The following is a 21,939-nucleotide window of genomic DNA, read 5'->3' as shown; positions in this document are numbered from 1 at the left end:
CCTGTTTTTGAACAAATTCCCTCTGTCCCTCCTTCCTCCTCATTTGTCCCTCATTTGGTCTGATGTATATAGTTGTATATAAAATGCACTATTTATCTTTCATCAAATTTCTAAATTGCTGCATTTGTAAATTTTAAAACCCAGTATAAAGAAATAGTGGTGGTAAAAAAAGCACTTGTGGGTTTAACTATTTTTTTCCCCCATTTCATTCCCCTTGGCAGGGGTTTGTGTCTTATGCCTACATACTTTTGCTAATAGGTGCCCCTCATTTCCATCTGAAAAACTTGGGAGGTATAGAATTGTGCCCACAATACCTAGACAGAGAGTGATTCCTTTACAAAATAATATCAGCATGCAAACTGCAGAATCCATACAAATCATTCAGCAAATATTTTTTTACTCGAAACATTGATCCAACTTATAGAAAAAGAAGTATGATTGACTGCTTCGAGCTCCTGATTTTACTCATCTTCACTGCACATAAACCAGTATGTCTAAAGTGGCATGCATTTATTTTATCCAATATGACTAAAATCACCAGCAGCACAACCAGCTATTATACTTCCTATTTTTCACATACAGTAAATTGTACATGTTAAAAAATAAATCCGTTATTCTAGTGGAGATACATAATGATACATTAAATGCAATTGGTATAGGACAACGACATAGCTATTACAGGAATAAAGGGAAAATTTGTTATATTTTTTTATTTATATCACATTACAGGTGGTCCCCGAGTTACGAACCTCCGACTTGCGAACGACTCCTACTTACAAACTGGAGGTGGCGTCGACGGGCACATCGGAACACATCTGAAAACGATGTTGGAAACAGCGGAAAGCATCGGAAAACGACATCTATGCCGTTCTGCGCATGCGCTTCCGACTTACGAACAAATCCGACTTAGGAACAAACAGACAGTCCCTAACCCATTCGTAACTCAGGGACTGCCTGTACTGTGAATATAAAATACTGTGTCATTTCTTTTAGAATGTATTCATATTCTTTACATTTTTTATTTTTTTATTATATTTATCCAGGCCTGCGATGCATATATTTATCCAGAATTGATTTTATGTATTTACTATATAGAAAAGGTCCTTCCTTGCATTCCAAGGTGACACACTTCTCTGTTAAAAGAGAAATATGGACAAAGCTTTTTTTTTGCCCATACCTCTCTTGTGGGTCACAGGAGTGCACTTACTTTTGCTCTCTTGTAACCCAGAGTCAACTGACAGTGGGCTGAAACCTGCTATCAGCTGACATCACAGAGATGCTCCAGGCTCTTAAAGGATCATATGAAAAAAAGGGGGAAGGGGACTTAATGGGACTTTATGTGAAATGTATGTGAATACGTCTCCATCCCTGTTTCAGTAGAAACAAAAAGGAAATAAAATAGGACTTTGTATGAGGTTTGTGCGGCAACAGAAAAGCAGTCAATATAAAGCCACAATGTTTATTGCTAAATAATGATTGCATTACATATTAGAGAAAACCATTCATAGGTTTGTGTCCAAAATGACAACATGTAATAAACATTGTATGTAAAAATCTGGCAACAACAATAAATGATACATTGTATAATAAATATATGACTGCTGCATCAAGGTAGTACATTGTAGGGTAAATATATAACAGCCATCCTAGATCAGAAACGGTATAAGGATAAAATGTGTATATATGAAACTGGTTAAACCATCCAATGAAGATGAGATGCATCGAATAAGCCCTATGGGTTTTATGGATTTAATCAACTCTTCAGGGGCAAATGCATTAAATATCTGTGAAAAAACACAAATATATAAAAATATAAAATATAGAAAATATTGTCCTGACTCTACAGGTCAGAACCTATTTGTTTTATACTACTCTTTGTACCAATAAAATTACGTTTTAAATAATTACTTTGTATTCATTGGCTGCTCTAAAGCCCCGTTAGGGGGTTCTTTGTACAATACAAAATATTGTATAAAACAATCTAGCCAGGGTACCTGACAAATATGAATATTAACCAAAGGGAGGAGAGTGCTTTTCCCCCTTGGGTACTTACATATGAGCTAAATATGAAGTGGTGAGATTGAAACAAAAGTGCTGCTCAAGGCATCTGGGACCTAAGGATTGGAAAAGGAGCAAAAAAGGAACTTCCACAGATAAGGAATGTCCAGAGGTGATGCATATAGGCTACAGTACTATAACTCTTAAAGGATCATGACCATATTGTCAAGATATTGTCAAGATCCACCCAGCTGGTTCTGTTTGAGAGGCAGAGCAGAGAGCGATGATTGACAGTCACTGATCTCCACCCTAAGTAGAACTGAGCAATCAGCGGACATGTGACCAATCAGTTTTAAGCTTTAGAGCATCTGAAGATTTATTTTTTTATTATGTACCCCAAACTTCTCTTTTAAGGGGATTTCTACATTATCCACAGATTCATCCAATTCAAACCGAAAAACTGGCAAAGATGAAGTGAAGGTTTTCTTATAGGGAACATTTAGATATTTTGTGCCCAAAATCTGGACTGAGCTTTGGTAATGTTCCTGTGTGCACTGCTCAATGTTTTTGCTGTAGAAAAAGTTGTACCTGAGCATCTGCAGTACAAGGATCTCTGTGCATATGCTCTATTGATTCTGACACATTGCAAAACAAATCATTATAATTAATTCAGTAACTGGGAAAAGATCAAATGGAGGGAGGCTATAGGCAATACTGCTGATCAGTCCTTTGTTTTTTGCTTGCCGTATTTGGGCACAGCTTTCATAGTTCTTTAAAGCTGAACTTCAGGAACTATTTGCATTGCATATTTACACTGGTCCAGCCTGGCGCAATGTAAGACTGCATATCTCATATCTGATAGAGCACTGGGGAAACTGGAAATCGCTGTATACAATTACTGCACTACTACAGTGAAAGCAGCAATTTTCCTGGGGATGTTGGTGTTCTGTGTGAGCGGCTTCCTTTTTGCACACTGACCACAGGGAGTTGCTTGCTTGTATTTTTTTTTAATGAATACAAGACTTTCCTTGAATGGAAAAGGTGGTGCGGGGGGGCAAGGACACCAACTACTACAGTTATTTCCAACTTCCCTAGCAGCCCATCAGGTATGAGGTATGCATACAAGTTTGCAATCCGAATAATTTCTGCAGTTCAGATTTAAAGTGGAATCTCTGTTTACATGATTCCCTATGTTAGTCTGCAGCAGGGGAGAGAAGGAAGCACTTGACAATGGCTCGGAATTCTAGGAGCAGTGACATCATCCATAGGCTTCCATGCACCAGCCATTGTCGGCACTCTTTCCTCCCCCCTAAAGCCATCGCTGGCACAGGGGAGCATAAGCTGTGGGATCACATGACCGGACCAGGGAGGGGTGAAAATAGGTGAGTATACACATTTTTTTCTGGACAGCATAGGTAGCAGGAGGGGGGAGGGAACATAGTTTAAACATAGTTAGTGTTAGGCAGGAATTCTGCCCAGCTATTATTATTATTATTATACAGGCTTTATATAGCGCCAACAGTTTACGCAGCACTTTACAATTTTAGGGTAGACAGTATAAATGCAATACACTTTATTATAGATGGAATCAGAGGGTCCTGCTCGTTAGAGCTTACAATCTACATTACTAACCTGGTCTCAAAATATCAACCAAACAGCTCTCTTTGTTCCTCCCAAGACCTCCTGCTCTCTAGTTCCCTTGTCACCTCCCCCCATGGTCCCCTCTGGGACTTCTCCCAAGCTTCTCCCATCCTTTGGAACTCTCTACCCCAAACTGTCTATCGCCTAATCTAGCCATCTTTAGATGATCTCTGAAAACCCTTCTCTTTAAAGAAGCCTAACCTGCTTCTAACTAATACGCTGTGTTTTTACTTTCTCCATCAGCTCATGCCCCACAGTTATTACCGTTTGGATCACTTGACTCTTAAATTGTAAGCTCTAATGAGCAGGGCCCTTTGATTCCTCTTGTACCAAACTATATTGAAACTGTAGTGTCTGCCTTCATTTTGTAAAGCGTGGCACAAACTGTTGGCGCTATACAAATCCTGTATAATAATAATAATACTAATAATAATAATTCTACTTTAAGAATTCCAGTGTCTATAGGAAACAGTCTTTTTTTTTTCAATATGCACTGAACCAGGTACCCTTTCATTTCTGTTTCTCCTGCATCCACTGGCTAATCTTTGTTTCTGCTCATTACTGGTCTGTAACCTTTAACAGCAGAGTGACGTTATAGATATAGAGCATCCAATCTGCAAGGAGATAGAAAGATGGTTGGGGCACAGTGGGTAACCCTGAGCTGTAGATAAGAATAACAGATGGGTGTTTTGGTGTGTAATGTATTTTATATATTGTTACAGCTTCCCTTAGATCACAAACAGTATTTGTTACAAGGTGGTAGTTCTGCTACTTTTTATTTCATGAATGCAATGCTGTATAGGCTGGAATTCTCCTGTAATAGTAACCGTGAACCTGAGAAAACACAGTAAGCGTCTTTTAACAGCTTACTAAACTGCTGCCAGCTTTAATTCTTGGAACTTTGTTGAGCCTAATGTTTAATCTACACAGGTCAGGCTGTCCTCAGCTGTAATAGGTGAGAAAATACTTGTATCTACTAATACATGGGCCTGGAAACTTTAATCGATCTACAAAACCACCTTGAAATGCTCGGATAAACCCCAATACCCGTAAAGTTATAACAAACAGGTTAATTTAAACAAAATACATCTGGAACAAAGAACAGTATAGCTTTTGCCTATAGCTGCCAATTATATTACATGGGGGGAAATTTTACTGACTGGAGCAGCCAGAATCTGGAGCAGTTTTGCATGCCAACCAATCAGCTTTTATCCTGCATTTTCAACATTTAACTGAACAACAGTGGCCACCGCCAAACCCCCCCGCGGTCGGTCGGGTCACAGGAACAGAACCCACCCCCCCGGTCAGTCGGTCACCAGCCCCGCACTTACCCCATGTAGGTTTGCGGGCATCGCTTCCTCTGCGCCTCCTCCTCCTGGGCTTCACGGCAGCTTCCCCTGCGTCACCTCCCTCCTCCTCCTTGGCGGCCAATGGGATCGCTTCTCCTCTCAGCTAATTGGGTGACGGGTTTCAGGATCCAATTCCTGATTGGCCAGGAGGAGAATCAGGAAGACAAAAGCAAATATTATTTTGCTATTGTCACGCAACTGGGTGGGCTCGGGGGAACAGTGCTCTGTGCCCAGAGCACACCCTTTTTTGAAGTCAATTAGAGCCTCTGGCTCTAATCACGTGCTACTAGAAAAAAAACCCAATGGAATCCATGCTTCCGACACCCTCCATGTAGTTTAGGGCTGGGCGAATGGATTAGGGGAGCGGCGCCCCTGCACCCCATATGGACGGGCCGCCACTGCTGAACAAACTTAACATAGAAGCTGGCTACAATGCATAGCTGCTCCAGATTCTGTCTGATCCTGTTTTAGCAAATCCCCCCTCCAGGTTTTATTATTCCAGTTCAGGCTACAAAATGAACATTGACAACTGATTGGCTGCACTGGATAGCATACTATTTTATTTTGTCAAAGCTAGAACAATATCAGTTGTTTACAGGTCTAAATAATGTACTACGATAGCCAATGGAAAGTTAAAAAATCAACCCCAGACAAGAAGAGAATCCCTGTTGCTATCCAATAAGAAACTATGCAGAAGCAAGAAGCCCATTTTAGTTTACTTTACATTTATTTACCAAATGTATATGTATATGTAAACAGGGCCGATGCTAGGCTAATTTGAGTCCTAGGAAAGACCAGCTACTTGCACCCCCTGCTCCAGCCAAAAAATTAAATAAAACTTCAACATTTTTAAAAGCAGTAAAAAATATTAAAACAACAAAACATGAAACTGCTAACTTTCTCCAGCTAAGGGGGGGGGGGGGGACGGTCGGAACCCGGAGGAGACAGCTGGCTCTTTGATGATGTCAGAGAGAAAGATGGCGATGCAGAATCCAGCATGCAACAGTGAGAGGTGGTTTACACCAACACAGACAACGCTGGGTTCTCTGGGCAGGTGTGTATATTATTGAAGACAACTTACCATAACAGAAAAGAGGGGATTAAAAGGAAAATGAGCAGGAGGGAGTAAAGTTCCTCTTAATGCCCCGTACACACGGTCGGATTTTCCGACGGAAAATGTGTGATAGGACCTTGTTGTCGGAAATTCCGACCGTGTGTAGGCTCCATCACACATTTTCCATCGGATTTTCCGACACACAAAGTTTGAGAGCAGGATATAAAATTTTCTGACAACAAAATCCGTTGTCGGAAATTCCGATCGTGTGTACACAAATCTGACGGACAAAGTGCCACGCATGCTCAGAATAAATAAAGAGATGAAAGCTATTGGCCACTGCCCCATTTATAGTCCCGACGTACGTGTTTTACGTCACCGTGTTCAGAACGATCGGATTTTCCGACAACTTTGTGTGACCGTGTGTATGCAAGACAAGTTTGAGCCAACATCCGTCGGAAAAAATCCTAGGATTTTGTTGTCGGAATGTCCGATCAAAGTCCGACCGTGTGTACGGGGCATTAGAGAAACTTCAGCCACAACTGGGCTTATAGAAACATCTGAATATTTACTTTTTAAATTATTATAACTGTGCAGTTCTAGATTTTCCCCCTTCTTGTCTAAAGATGACTCAGAAACATAAAGTGGAACTAGAGCCACTGGGGGCCCCCGGAGAATTTGCCACAATAACCAAGTATGCAAAACACACTTGCACATTATGTCAGGTTTACCACTTAGTGTGGTCTACTCTAATGATACAAGGTCCACGTTCTCCCTTGTTGCTCCATCCATTGCCATATTCTCTTGGTTTTCTTCTGGCTATCTCTGTCTTCTTTCTTCTGCTTTCTATGAGTGGCTACAAATGATGTATCTCCTTTCTATCAAAAACTCTACCTGCTACCAACCTTTATGTAGGTTTAGTTCTGCATTAATAGCCAAGGGTCAGAGTTCATTTGAAATTTGACAGTGACTGCTGCCAACTACTTCATCTTACATGATGTGTGCCAGCTCCTGAGAGCACATAATAAAGATAAATAACAGAGTTATGTAGTTAGGAGGAGTGTAAAAAGCTACTGCTATGTCCTATCAGGGGCTTGGAGATAGTGGGATCAAGCAGCTGACAAGCAGGTGACCTCTGGCTCCTGACTCTGAAATAGTTATGATCATTTTCAACTTAGGCTGCTTTCAAACTGAGGCATTGGGGGTGTCAGTGGTAAAGAGACGCTATTTTTAGCGTGACTTTACCATCATTTTAGCGCGCTCTTTGGCCGCTAGCGGGCTGTTTTTAACCCCTGCTAGCTGCCAAAAAAGGGTTAAAACCGCTCGCAAAGCGCCGCTGCGGCAGCACTTTGCTGGCGGTTCCGTGGCGCTGTCCATTGATTTCAATGGGCATGGGCACTTTAGGAGCGGTGTATACACCGCTCCTACAGCACTGCAAAGATGCTGCTTGCAGGACTTTTTTTACTGTCCTGCAAGCACACTACTCCAGTGTGAAAGGAGGATAGGCTCTTTACAGGTGCTATGCGGGCATTATTTTTAGCGATGTAGCGCCTGTAAAGCGCCTCAGTATGAAAGCAGACTTAATGATTTGATTCTTGTATACCCCAAACTGTGACTGAATATCTTTAAAGCAAACCTGTAGAACAGCAAAAGCTTTTCTCTCCATGATGTGCAAAAACAGCATTTCCTCACAACAACTCATCCTCCTTTTCACACAGTGTTCCTTTTCCTTGATTATAAAGATTATGCATGTCCCTCACCCATATCACACATTGCAATGCCTGAGGTCTGAACCTCCTATTAGTCAAATACAAACAACGTTCAATCGTTAGGCATGTTTAAAAGAAAAGTTGAGTTTTTTTGGTCCTACTTCTCCTGTGAGTCACAGAAGGTTACTTTTGCACTCCTCTGACCCAAAGTCGGCTGACAGCAGGCTATTCCCTGCTATCAGCTGAGGTAACAGAGCTAAATAATGTAGGGATCCACCTACTGTAGCTGCCTGATCGACAGCTGGGTCCGTCTTTCAGTGTGGAGCTGAAAGCTGGAGCCAGCTACACCTGTCTCCTCCCCTACCTGGCACTGCAGTGTTTGTTGGAAGGGGCAAAGTGGAGAGTGATGACAGACTGTCACTGCTCATCGCTCTGAGCTGAGAACTGACTGAACAGTTCTCATGTGATTGCTCAGTTCTAGGGCTTAGAGCTGACATGGGACAGCTGCAGCATCACAAAGGTGCTGTAGCATAGAGTTGAGTATGTAGGTTTATTTAAAAGAAAAACATCTCCTTTAAGCTCACAGTTACATTATATGTCTTGTGCAAAAAAAACAGCCTCAAAAACTGATCCCACATTTCATAAGCAAGTCTAGAACAGAGATGTCTTCTGCGTATCTAATATACTGTAAGAATTGAATATTTCTAAAAAAAAGACAGGAGACAAAAACTGCCTAAAAGCAGGCAAGTTATGAAATGTTCCATTACGATGAGGTCATAACTTCCATTTTTCTTAGCAAGATCATATAGGGATGCAAAAAAAATTCGAACTCTTCCAGCATACCCCTGATCTCCTGTGTTTCTTCTGTTGACAGGCACTTTGCTAATATTCGCAATATTTGCTATATTAAGTCAAGAAATATTTTTGAAGAGTATAGAAGAATCATATTAAAGTTTATCAAAATACACTGGAGTTTCCAACGCTGCATACTTATTCACCCAATGTAATAATCCATCTCGCAAATGTGAAATTATAGCCTATAAATATGCAGAAAGGGGAAACATCTGCAATACAGATCAAGGAACTACCCCTCCCTGAAGATCCAGTCTATAGCATTTTTTCACTTGATTTAAAAAGTCATCAGTCCACATTGTTGAATACAAAATTTAAGTTTGTTCCTAAAGAGAGAAAAACATTTCATGCTACAATTGGGATGCAGTAAATATGCTTCAAGCTGGATGAAGATAAAAACATTGCATTTGAAATGACTCTAACAGTTTGTGCCCAAATGCTACCCTAAACGTTAACCATTTGTGTTGATTACCAGATTTTGTCCAAGACCAGACCAGCACTTTTCCAGCAGAGAAGTGCTGGTGTCAATACACAGTTTCTCCAATTAAGGAATTCCGTCTCCAGCCAGCAGTGAATAATCCTTGAGGACTGGTAGGTTTAAAGCTGTATAATACAAAACCTAACTTGCTACAGTTCATAGCCCAGTTGGGTGTATATCATTTTGATATTAAGGACATGCATACACACTGAAGCTGGGTTCACATGTGTGGGGCTGCGGTTTGCAGTTCGGGGTCTGGTGCGTTTCCATTCACTGGTTCAGGTGTGATTCAGGCCCGAATTTTTGAGCTGGTCACATTCACATATCATGAAAATTGGATGCGGTTTAAAACACATCTAATTCGCATATATGTTAACCCAAGCCTAAGTGATCTGTATGCACAAAAATTTTCCACCCATTGCTAACTGGCCTGTCTGCAAAGATGCATTTACTTGTGTATATGAGCTTTGCCTTATCTCCAGGATAAGAAACATTACATTTTCCACCCATTATGCCATTTTCCTAAAGTAAAGCTTATTTCCAGTGAGCACCCAATTTGAATTATTTTTACAGTGTTTACCTGAAAGCTATTTTTGATGAAACTTTCAAATGTTTGCACTGTATATCTGATCTTTCTTATTTTTCTTATTGTATTAAATTGTGAGATTTGCAACTAGATAAGGTAGTTGTGCATTTCAATGTAATCACTTAACTCCTTAACCACTCACTTGCCAGGTGCCATCTCAAATTGGTATTGCAAAACAGTAATTGCCCAGTTTCCCCAGATATGTGAATGTCCTGATGGATTTAGTGCTGGGACTTCAAACACCAGGTTGTGGTTACTGAGAAAGTTCAATGAAAATCATCAAGAGTTCTTGATTCAGCTCTGCCTACTCACTCTGCAGCAACAGATCACTGTACTAGTAATCTATTGCTCACTGATTACATTTCTGTGCTTACTGTGTGTCAAACACTCACGCAAGCCTGCCCAGTGTTTTTCAGAATATTTATTTTTTATCACAGTGTCATATATTAGTACAAATACGTTTCAGAATGAGCTGAAGCAAAAGACTAAAGCCTTTGAATTTGGAAGCTCTGACGATCTCATAATGATTCTGATCTTAGGTTAAAAAAGGCTGCACAAAACCAGCAATCTGCAAATGGTTCCTGTTCCAGGAAAATACCAAAGACCTGTGTTGCATGTGTCTGACCACAAACCAGAACGGCCATAAACGTTGTCATACCAACAACTCTACAAATTAAATAAAATCATCTGATGAACCACCAAAGAATCTCAAAAAAACACTGAAATTGTACAACTACTGTACAACAAATATATTATTTTGTTTACAGACTTATTCCCATCTGCCACAGGCTCATCATGCAGCAGTAGACTATGCTTAGTAGCCTCCAGGCAGGATTGCTGCCTCTCGGCACTCATTCTATGGAAGATCCCTTTTTCTACAGTGAAAGAGGAGCAAGGGTGTGAATAAAATATATCAGAAAGGTTAGTGATGAACATAAATAGATTGTGGACAGTCTTTAGTGGGTGAAGTTGGGAATCCCCGGCATGTAAAATCACAAACTCTGGATTAGGTGTTCTCAGGAGAGTCATTTGTTGACACTTATTCAATGTCATTTATAATCATTTGTTATAGTAAAAAACTTTCCTCAGAAAGGCCTTAAAGTAGAACTATAGCCAAAACTTTTATTTTCATTTTGGATAGAGTATGGGAGGATTATAACCCCTGTCAGAGTTTGTTTTTTTTCTTTTTTTGCCATCTGTGTACCATTGCCGAGATTTCCCTTCACTTCCTGTCTCCTAGCCAAACAGGAAGTGGGAGGAAATCCCTTCAAATTAAGGGAATTCCTTGGGGACCCCCAGGTCACAAGAATTATTGTCTGCATTGGAAGATTTCCCCTCTATTACTTTTCTGGGAACAGCGCAAAATTTTGGATTTTCTTGTACTTTTACTTTCAATGATAATGGTAAACAGGACAAATAGAGAGGGTGAATCTCTGAATCTCCTTAATGGGGACACAGACAGTAATAAAACCTGACAAGCGTTCTAATCCCTCTCCACTCTGCCCAAAACAAACAAAAAACGTTTTGCATTTGGTTATGCTTTAATGTAAAAATGCATACTTATGTATGTGCTGCAAAGCAAACAAAATAATAGATGGTTGAAGTTGTATGCAGAGGTTGCTTTGTATGCGACTTCTGTTTTGGGAAGTTTTTCAGAGAAAAGCAAAAGCAGACCATATGATTGATGTAAGGTCAGCTAAGCAGCAGACTTTGGGTGTACAACACCAAAATTCCATATGAAAGATGGCACTGGGCCATGGTCTACAATAACAGAGAGCAAACACTTCCTTGAGATACTTCCTGTCACCTGCACTGTGACTTGTACTTGGCAATCAAAAAGAAAAAATTGATTTTCTTTTCAGATAAAAGAAGGCAAACTTTACCATTAAATTGAACATATATGTACAAGGAAGAAGCTGCTTCAACAGTATACTTATATCTGCAAAAGACAGAATTTTTCTAATATACACACACACACACACACACACACACACACACACACACACACACACACACACACACACACACCCACCCAACCCCCCTCTCCCCTCTCCCCCCCCCCCCCCCCCACAGTGGTGTAGTGAGTAGCACTCTCGCCTAGCAGTAAGAAGGGTCGCTGGTTCGAATCCCAACCACAACACTACCTGCCTGCAGTTTGCATGTTCTCCCTGTGCCTGCGTGCGTTTCCTCCCACACTCCAAAGACATGCTGGTAGGTTAATTGAATCCTATCTAAATTGTCCCTAGTATGTATGAATGTGAGTTAGGGACCTTAGATTGTAAGCTCCTTGAGGGTAGGGACTGATGTGAATGTACAATGTATATGTAGAGCACTGCATAAATTGACGGCGCTATATAAGTACCTGAAATAAAACAATAAAAAATAAATATATATATATATATATATATATATATATATACACAAAAGCATAATATTTTGTTCTTCGTGCATCTGTCAATGTCAGCAATACAGGTTATGTCATTCTGTATTAGGCCATTTTGTGTGCCATGTATTTCAAACTAATATATCTAAGTGTCAGCTCCAAAAAAAAGGCTGGAATTCATTACTGATACGTTTCTTTATAAATTAGTATCACTGTCATATACAGAGAAATTTGGTTTATCTATTTTGTGCTACCTACAGTAATCAAAAAAAATCTGATTTACGAATGAACCAGTAACCTTATGAGAAATATCTATACTTACAACTTGTGTTCTTTTGGCTTAATGTAACTGTTGTGGCTGGATGCCAGAAATCAGGATAGCATGTTGCATAATTTAACAGACTACAAGAAGGTCAAAATGTGAATGCTACAGCTGTATTATCTGAATCCTTGGTGCTATAGTACACAGACAAATATGAATGTAATGTATTTTTCTGTGTGTAATACTGATCTGTATATGGCACACAGAAAACTAGGGTACAAAACTGTCAGGGAAGTCTAAACACATCTGTATATTGTACAGGACGCCGTTATTGGGTCCTGGAAGGATACTATATTTCCCCTCTGTTTGGACTGTGGTCCCTTTAAGGGAAGAAAAGGGTTAATTCACCTGTCAGAGGAGGTGGGTTTAAAAAAAAGACAGGTAGGTGGGTGTGGAGGAATGTAGAGGAGACTGTGGATGGTGGTTTTGTGTACAGCTATACAGTACAGTGTCCTGCCTGGAAGCCTCCTGGCAGGGGAAGTTACCTGCGACAAAAACCAAAGACTGTTTAACTGCGATAGCAGTTCTGGACTCTGCAAGTCAGTGAGACTGAAATTTCTTTCTGATGTTGTTGCTGCTGCAAAGCTGTTTAAGTTAAATAAACGTTCTTTTGATTGCAAAGCCTGTGTCCTGCGATCTAGCCGGCTCCCCGAACTTGACAATATGCATAGGTCACCTGTGTTTACTTTATACTGAAAAATTATTTTAAGGTGTGTTTCCACTTTTGTAGCCAAATTAGGATAACACCTACTTTACATTGTAATGCCACATACACACGAGCGGACTTTTCGACAGACTTTCGGCGGACTTCCAACGGACTTTCATAACGAACGGACTTGGCTACACACGATCACACCAAAGTCCGACGGATTTGTACGTGATGACGTATGACCGGACTAAAATAAGGAAGTTGATAGCCAGTAGCCAATAGCTGCCCTAGCGTCGGTTTTAGTCCGTTGGACTAGCATACAGACGAGCGGATTTTTCGACCGGACTCGAGTCTATCGGAAAGATTTGAAACATGTTTTATTTCTAGGTCCGTCAGACTTTTGGGGAAAAAAAAGTCCGCTGGAGCCCATACACGATCGAATTGTCCGCGGAGTCCAGTCCGCCGGACCTGGTCTGCCGGAAAGTCTGCTCGTGTGTATGCAGCATTACATGTTCCCAGTCTCATAGCATACCTGCTTACCTTTTTAATTCCTTAAAGTGATACTAAAGCCAAAAATGTTTTTTTACCTTAATGCATTCCTTGCATTAAGGTAAAAAACATTTTCTATTCCTCTGTCCTCCCCCTTGCCTGTGTGAAGGGGAAGAGAGGGAAGAATAGATCCAGCACTGTGCATAGCTGCATCTCTTCTTCCCTCTCTTCCTCTTCACAAAGAACTCAAGCAGCAGGAGCTATTGGCTCCTGCTGGTGTCAATCAAATACAGTGAGGAGGCAGTGGGGGTGGGGCTAAGTCCTGCTATTCCAGTTCCAGTAATCCATGTCCTTAGTCTGCTTGTCTTCAGCAAACTGTTTGCGGGCTTTCTTGTGCATCATCTTTAGGAGAGGCTTCCTTCTGGGATGACAGCCATGCAGACCAATTTGATGTAGTGTGCAGCGTATGGTCTGAGCACTGACAGGCTGACCCCCCACCCCTTCAACCTCTGCAGCAATGCTGGCAGCACTCATATGTCTATTTCCCAAAGACAACCTCTGGATATGACGCTGAGAACGTGTACTCAACTTCTTTGGTCGACCATGGCGAGGCCTGTTCTGAGTGGAACCTGTCCTGGTTAACTGCTGTATGGTCTTGGCCACCGTGCTGCAGCTCAGTTTCAGGGTCTTGGCAATCTTCTTATAGCCTAGGCCATCTCTATGTAGAGCAACAATTCTTTTTTTCATATCCTCAGAGAGTTCTTTGCCATGAGGTGCCAACTTCCAGTGACCAGTATGAGAGAGTGAGAGCGATAAAACCAAATTTAACACACCTGAGACGTTGTAACACTAAAGAGTCACATGACACCGGTGAGGGAAAATGGCTAAATGGGTCCAATTTGGACATTTTCACTTAGGGGTGTACTCACTTTTGTTGCCAGCGATTTAGACATTAATGGCTGTGTGTTGAGTTATTTTGAGGGAACAGCAAATTTACACTGTTATACAAGCTGTACACTCACTACTTTACATTGTAGCAAAGCGTAATTTCTTCAGTGTTGTCACATGAAAAGATATAACAGAATATTTACAAAAATGTGAGGGGTGTACTCATATTTGTGAGATACTGTATAAATATATATTGCAATGCATAGTGTATATATGTGACCTTGAATACACAATGCACCAGAAACGTTCCGCAGAAACGTTCATAAATAAATACACTACTATTAGCTTCTTTTCTTAATTACTTTACCTTTAGTCCTGTCTGTATATACCAGAGTCAAGTGAGCTTCATTAAAAAAGGTCTAGAAGACAAAAAGGAAAAAAAGAATATTAAAACACTGTACTCAAACATGAATAATTTGTATAATAATTAGTCATATTTAGAGATAGTTGGCAGCCATAACAACAATTGTATTGATGTATATACGGTTACAACTATTTAAAAAAAGTTGTATCCAGTGTTACATGTACTGCTTGCATCACAAGTCAACCCATAATTCAGTGGCAGGGTATGTTTCTGAGTGAACACAATATTATTTTCTACCAACTTTGCCTAGATCCACTGTCTGGGAGAGGTCAGATTTAAAACAATGCTTAGTTGCATCTCCCTGACCGATGGTTTCTAATGTATTTAAACCTCAAAGAAATCTCAATTCCATAATTCTAGATTCTGTTTCTATGCACCTGGGATTATTAGGTGTTTTCATCTAACCTTGCATCGTTCAGCACTTCTTATTATATTCTTCATAATATAAAATAGGAGTAGTGGGAGCCCCTCATAATGCAGTGAGTTTACAGAATATGGAACTAAAGCATAGGGAGCACACAAAATGAGTTACAGAGAATTATAAGGTACTGTCTGGTGTGTTAAATCTCTGGCATCTACCGAAAAAAGAAATACCACTTTTGGGGAGACTGACTCTTTGAAAATTACAATACAATACAAATAATGTATTTCAAAGACCACATAAATGTATTCACTGTAATATATTATAGACATTTCTGGTATTCTTTGGGAAAATGTTTGCAAATAAGCCCTTAATGTACAAAAATGGTATTTTACACAGCAAACCTTTTCTCATTCAAGAGGCTTGTTAATCAACAACTTATATGATGATGATCCAATATTGAATAATAATAATAAAAAATGGTAGTAATAATAGTACCACTAACATGTTAACTAATTATCAAGTATTTGAAAATATTCTTAATCACTTTGTACATTACTGCTGAGGTGCATTCCTTCTATTTACCATTTAAAAGTTCCCAGGAATATATATGTATATATATATATATATATATATATATATATATATATATATATATATATATATATATACACACACACACAGTATATATACAAATATATATATATATATATATATATATATATATATATATAAATAATTAGTAGTAAGCAAAACCTTTCTGGTACAAAAAAATGAGATTGTATAACCAGTGAAAGATGATAAACACCGGGACTGTTAAATCTTTTTATGTCCGACTAAGGCTTTACCTTCCCATTAAACTGAACTCTAATAGGTTTTACATCTGAAAGCTAAAAAGCCTCTAGTAGATTGGGTGGCTAAAATGAATTGGCTTGGCAACCTGACAGCTACAAATGGTGTGTGTTGATGGTGTACTTAAACAATATGGGACATCATCATTATATACATTAAATAGCCTCATACACACACAAACAAATATTTACAATGGAATAAACAGTTGTGTATCAGTCACCAGAGAGCTCTACCAGAGCTCTATAAAATAATCCTGGAACTTATATATTCACTAGGCACAATATGAATGACTGTTTTTCATCTCGGAAGTAAACCTAACAAATCAAGCAAACCAGCAAATTTTAAACTAACCTGTCTCTGTAACCAATCAGAAAGCAGTAAGTTATAAACATGCTTCTAAATCAGATGTACTATTTAATTTTTAAAATGTGGATAACTTTTCTCCCCTCTACCTTCTGCTTTTTACTATTTCTTAAAAGTGGCATTTTTGAAAGACATTAGGCCAACTGGATTGCAGCCCTGAAGATGGATTTTCCATTTTCAAATGTTAATAAAGTGGTGAGCAAGAAGTAGGCGTAAAAGTTAATATTTCATGTAATAATTTTTAACGGAAAACGAGTTTGAGCTTTTTTAAACTTTACACTTCATATAACAGAAAGTATTACTAAGGATTACTGACTATTTTACATAAATCCATGGTAGGCTGAGTTGCCAACCAAACATTAAACTTTTATTATTACCCAGATGTCTATTTTCAAAGGAGGCATGGTAGATCCTTATGCATCTTAACTCAAGTGTAGCCAGTCAATAAAAAGATGTACTGTAATTCTAAATCACATTCAGAGAAATTCGTTCAGGGATGGTCTTTAAATAATTGATCCTCTATTACAGTACTGAATGATTTGTAATGATCACTCTCAATCATGTTATTAAATCTCAGTAATGTCACAGAAATCTCTGGCACTTTCAAAACCATTTCTTTGTGTATTTTGAATAACATGTATGATAATTTATATATAGGGTATACTACAAAGCCAAAAGTTTGTGGATACTTGACCATCACACCTATATGATCTTGTTGGACATCCAATTCTCTTGTGGCTATAACAGGCTTCATTCTTCTGGGAAGACTTTCAAGGAGATTGGGGTGCCTGTGACGATTTGTGCCCAATCAACCAAAAGACTATTTGTGAGGTCAGGTTCTAATGTTGGATAATTCAACCTGGTTCATAATCGACATTCCTGTGACATTCAGTAGAATTTAAGTAAAATCACTCTGCGGGCCACTTGAGCTCCTTCATATCAAAGTTATTAAACAATGTCTTCATGAAGGAACTTCCCCTAAAGATCATCAAGTGTGGAAGCACACAATTGTCTAAAATGTCTTTGTATGCTGAAACATTTACAGTAACCTTTATTGGAAACCCCTGAACTCAATTTGGAAGGATGCCCACAATCTTTTGGCCAAATAGCAGCTGTGGAGGTAGGTGTCAACAAAGACATTCATTCCAATATACTGTATATATATTGTGACAGTGCAGTTCTCTGTGATGGAGTATTTCACCCAGGATTCTCAACAAGGCAGGTTGAAGGGCTCCAGGGTGCTTGTTTAATTTGGAAGAAACTGTGCTTTCACTTTCCTCGGAGGTTGATAAAACTGGGTTTGGGACCTGGAGCCCAGGGTTTTCGCAATGATCTGGGCGCGAGGAATGTTTTTTTTTCCCTTTTATAGGTTGAACTGGATGGACTTGTGTCTTTTAGCTATCTAGGGATGTGGCACGTTAGGGTATAACAATCACCAATATCTTTCCATATAATACTGTATATATATACACTATATATTCTATATATATATTAAGATAATAACTGGGATACAAGTAGAAGGTATTTACACGAGTTTAAAAACAACAGAAATTCAGACTGACTTTGAAAGGGTAATTTTTGCAGTATTATGTTTCTGCTGAATCGTCTGAAATTCAAGCCATGGGTGGCCCTGTTGGCACCACCCAACTCAACTGCCAGATGAAAAAATGTTGACCTATCAGATGCAGTCATTGTTTGGGTATTCAGACAGCTGTGGCTGCTACAAGTGTTTAAAATCAAACGGCAGGCAGGGGAGTTCCTCTAACCATTTTGTTTAGCGTGGATGGAGAAGTCAATTGATTTCTCTTGTTCAGCCCACAAGGCTGAATGAGAGAAATCTTGACATGTATTGTATGTCTTAGCCTTAGGCTGATATGCGTTATCTGTGGAAATGATGTCAGTAGTGTGCTATGAGTAGAAGTCTCCCCTCTCCACTCATCACCCACACAAACTGTGGGTGAAAGACAGGGTGGTGAGCTGTGTATGACCTGTGTGCACAGCTCAGATCATAAAGGCAACTGCATGGGCCCTGGGACTGACATAGGTCTGTCAATTTTGGGGCATAATCTTAGTCCAGGAATTAGATTTTGACCCTGGATGATGCCTGAAAAAAAGATGGTGTGCGAATGTTACATTTTCACACTGCTTAGCAAGCATGCATGACGTTGGGTCCTCCAATGGCTGCTAAAGAGCAATTACAAAAACTGCATTTCAAGTTGGTTTGTTAAAACAAAAATGAAAGTTGTAAAGATAATATAAAGGATAATAAAAAGAACAATATAATATGTGTTAGTTACTGCAAGAGCAGTATCTTCTAATCTAAAGCATGCATGCTCAACCTGAGGCCCTCCAGCTGTTGGGGAACTACAAGTCCAATCAGGCATTGCAAAGCTGATAATTACAAGCATGACTCCCAAAGGCAAAGGTATGATGGGAATTGTAGTTTGGCAACATCTGGAGGGCCACTGGTTGAGCACCCATGTTCTAAACTGCATACCAATTCAGCAATACTATAATAAGAAAACTATCAAATGTCATTTTGCTGGACCACCTGCAGTTAAGCCAGTGTTAAAAGTCACCTCACCATGATAAAAGAGAAGCAATTACTCAATAAACACAAAACATAATAATGTAATTCAATGCAATAAAGCCACCATGTATTACTGTATTTGTAAGCATGAACAAATCAAAATAGATTCCAGCATATACTCAAGCACTGACACAGAGTCTATGAAGTATGCAAACTTATCGTGATATATCCTGTAGTGGTCCACATCCTTAGCTCTTCCAATATAAAATTAAATTCATTTGTTTCAGTAATAATCAAATTAGTTTAAACAGCCACAGGAGATGAGGCCTTTAATCAACCTTCCTTCTTGCTGCTCTCACCTCCTCTGAACTGGACTGTGTAATTTCGCTCTACTGAACTGAGGTTGCAACATTAGCCTGTGCCATGTTTGACAATCTCTGATGACCATGGTCCTGATTTGAGCCTGTCCTTCATGTGCAGAAGCATGTCATGTCATAAAAACTGAGCAGTGGTCTATCTGTGCCTCTTTGTGCTTTTGTCTGTCAAGTCTTTTTTACAAGGTTTAAAGTCACACTAAACTCTGGGTTAAAAACTCAAAAGAGCACCATCTGACTGCGAGCCAGGCCTTCTCATCCAACATCAGTACCTGACCTCACAAATGGTTTCTGGAAGAATGGTCAAACATTCCCATAGACACACTCCCAAACCTTGTAGACGGCTTTCCCAGAAGAGAAGATGTTATAGCTGGAAAGGGTGGGCCAAGTCAAAATTTAACCCTACGGACTAAGACTGGGATGCCATTAAAGTTCATGTGTGTGTAAAGGCAGGCATCACAATACTTTTGGTAATGTAGTGTATATAATATTAAATGTGCAACACAACTTCTCAATGCATTATTACATGAATCCTCTTCCTTGTGACCACGCCACCAGTGCACAACCATTCAGATGGACCTCTTAAGCTACAGGAGGCCATACACAGTTCTGCATCAAACCACAGCTTGCAGCACCTCAAGGTATAGCTTCTCAAGTGACTACTTCCAATTGACTCAGATGTTACTCAGAATAGACAGAAAAAGAGGCTCCATATTACTCAATAGTTCACATTTATAAAACAAACAAAAAAAAAAAAATATATATATATATTTAAACCACTCATATTGATAAAACATACATTTTTCTTGGTGATCCTGCCAATACCACGAATCCTGCACTAGAGCGACAACACTCTCTCGCCATACTGTACCCATAGAGGAGCAGCATTTTCACACTGCGACAGGATTAAAAAAAAAAAAAAAAAAAAAAAACAACAACACCTCCCCCTCTTTTCATCTCCATAAGAAAGGGGGAGGTGTTCTGTAGTTCACCAAGAGTACTAGGGAAAATGCTGATAACAGCACAGGCAGAGATCAAAGGAAGTGGTTTAACTTCATAACTGAACAAGATGGAGCAAAGCCATATAATTGTATTTCTTAAAGTGGAAGTTTAGTGAAAACCTAACACTAAATCTACTCTCAGCTGCATTCTAAACCTAATCTATCTAGCCCTGTAAACAACAAATTGATATGCATACCTTTTCTGAAGCCGATCCAGTCCAGTCTCTAGCAGCACCTGTTGTGTAGAGAGAGACAGCCTACAATGACTGGGAAATGCCTGGGAAGTGACGTCACCCATAGACTTATATGGGGCTTCCATTGTTGGCTGCCTCTCCTGAATCGCCTGCACATTAAAGCCGCCGCTGACAGCTCAGCATGGGACCGGAGTGGCTGCTGAATAGGTAAGTATAGTGATCTCTTCTTTACAGGGCTGGATAGATTAGGCTTAGAATGTGGCAGAAAGTAGGTTTAGAGTTAGTTTTGGCTGAACTTCCACTTTAAGTGTGTTGTATTTAATATTAACATCAATATAAGCATATATTAACCTAATCTAGACACTTGCCTGATCTATTATAATGCCAGCCTAAGCAACTAGATTCCTGAGTAGTCCAAAGCAAGGAAAATAGTACCGCTCAAATGCCCCTCAAACCTGTATCAGTCGGATCAGCATGTGGATAGACTGGTGCAAGACAGACAGGATCGGCTTGTCGGGCTGAACACAGACACCAACTCCCTGTTACAAGGATGTGAATGAAATGGGCAAAAGGTGGCTTCAGCTCCTGCTCTCCACCTGTAGGGAACTCCTCTGACGCATTTTTCCCTTTCGGGGCTTAAAGTGGTAGTAAACTCTCTCTTACTATTTTTACCTACAGGTAAGCTTATAATACAGCTTACCTGTAGGTAAAATTAATATCTCCTAAATGTGCATCGTCAGAAGGCCAGAGCCCGCGAGCCTGGAAGAAGACTGAGTAAAGATGGAATTACTGTCAGCGGTGATAGGGTGCTGCTGGAGGGATCAGTTCTAAAGGGAAGTCTGACATAATGTGCTGGTATGCAGTGTATACTTGCACATTATGGCTTAAACATGCAGGGGGACCGTTTTTTTTTTTTTTTTTTTAACTTTACTACCGCTTTAATTGTACTCTACGATTAAACCCAAAAAAGGGTGAAACGCCTCTGAGGAGTTCTCAACAATGGGGAACAGGAGTTGAAGCTATCTTTTACTCATTTCATTAACATCCATGCAACACCGAGTCCGTGTCTTTGTTCAGACGCCCACCATTTTGTTGAAAACGAAGTCAGCAGCTGCAAACACTGTAGCTGCTGACTTTTGATATTAGGGCACTTACCTGTAAAGGGAGCCCGCGATGTCGGCACCCCAGTCGATCTTCCATTCCTGGTAAAGGAACCCGGCAGTGAAGCCTTTCCGCTTCACAACTGGTTCCCTACTGCGCGAAGCTCGCTGCGCTTTCTAAGTGGCCCAGTGGCGGGGAAAGGTGGAGGGGGGCTGAACTTCTGGGAGATCAGGCCGTGGCCTCGTCCCCGGGAGTGGGGAAGGGTACCTGTCAAAAACAGGTCCCCGTTCCCCCCTCCCCCCTAAAAGGTGCCAAATGTGACACCAGAGGAGGAGAGGAAA

General features: G+C 40.0%; 1 protein-coding gene across 1 annotated transcript in view; it reads right to left on the bottom strand.

The window, feature by feature from the left end:
* HIVEP2 (HIVEP zinc finger 2) overlaps window positions 1-21,939 on the bottom strand; it is a 267,444-nt gene that overhangs the window by 110,437 nt on the left and 135,068 nt on the right. The window contains exon 3 of the mRNA XM_073627427.1: window positions 14,766-14,817. The gene's annotated coding sequence lies outside the window, so the exon portion shown is untranslated. The remainder of the gene's footprint in view (window positions 1-14,765; window positions 14,818-21,939) is intronic.

The sequence above is a fragment of the Aquarana catesbeiana genome, linkage group LG04 (assembly GCF_042186555.1).
Source record: "Aquarana catesbeiana isolate 2022-GZ linkage group LG04, ASM4218655v1, whole genome shotgun sequence".
NCBI lineage: Eukaryota > Metazoa > Chordata > Amphibia > Anura > Ranidae > Aquarana > Aquarana catesbeiana.
This window is presented reverse-complemented; position numbering and strand designations above follow the sequence as displayed.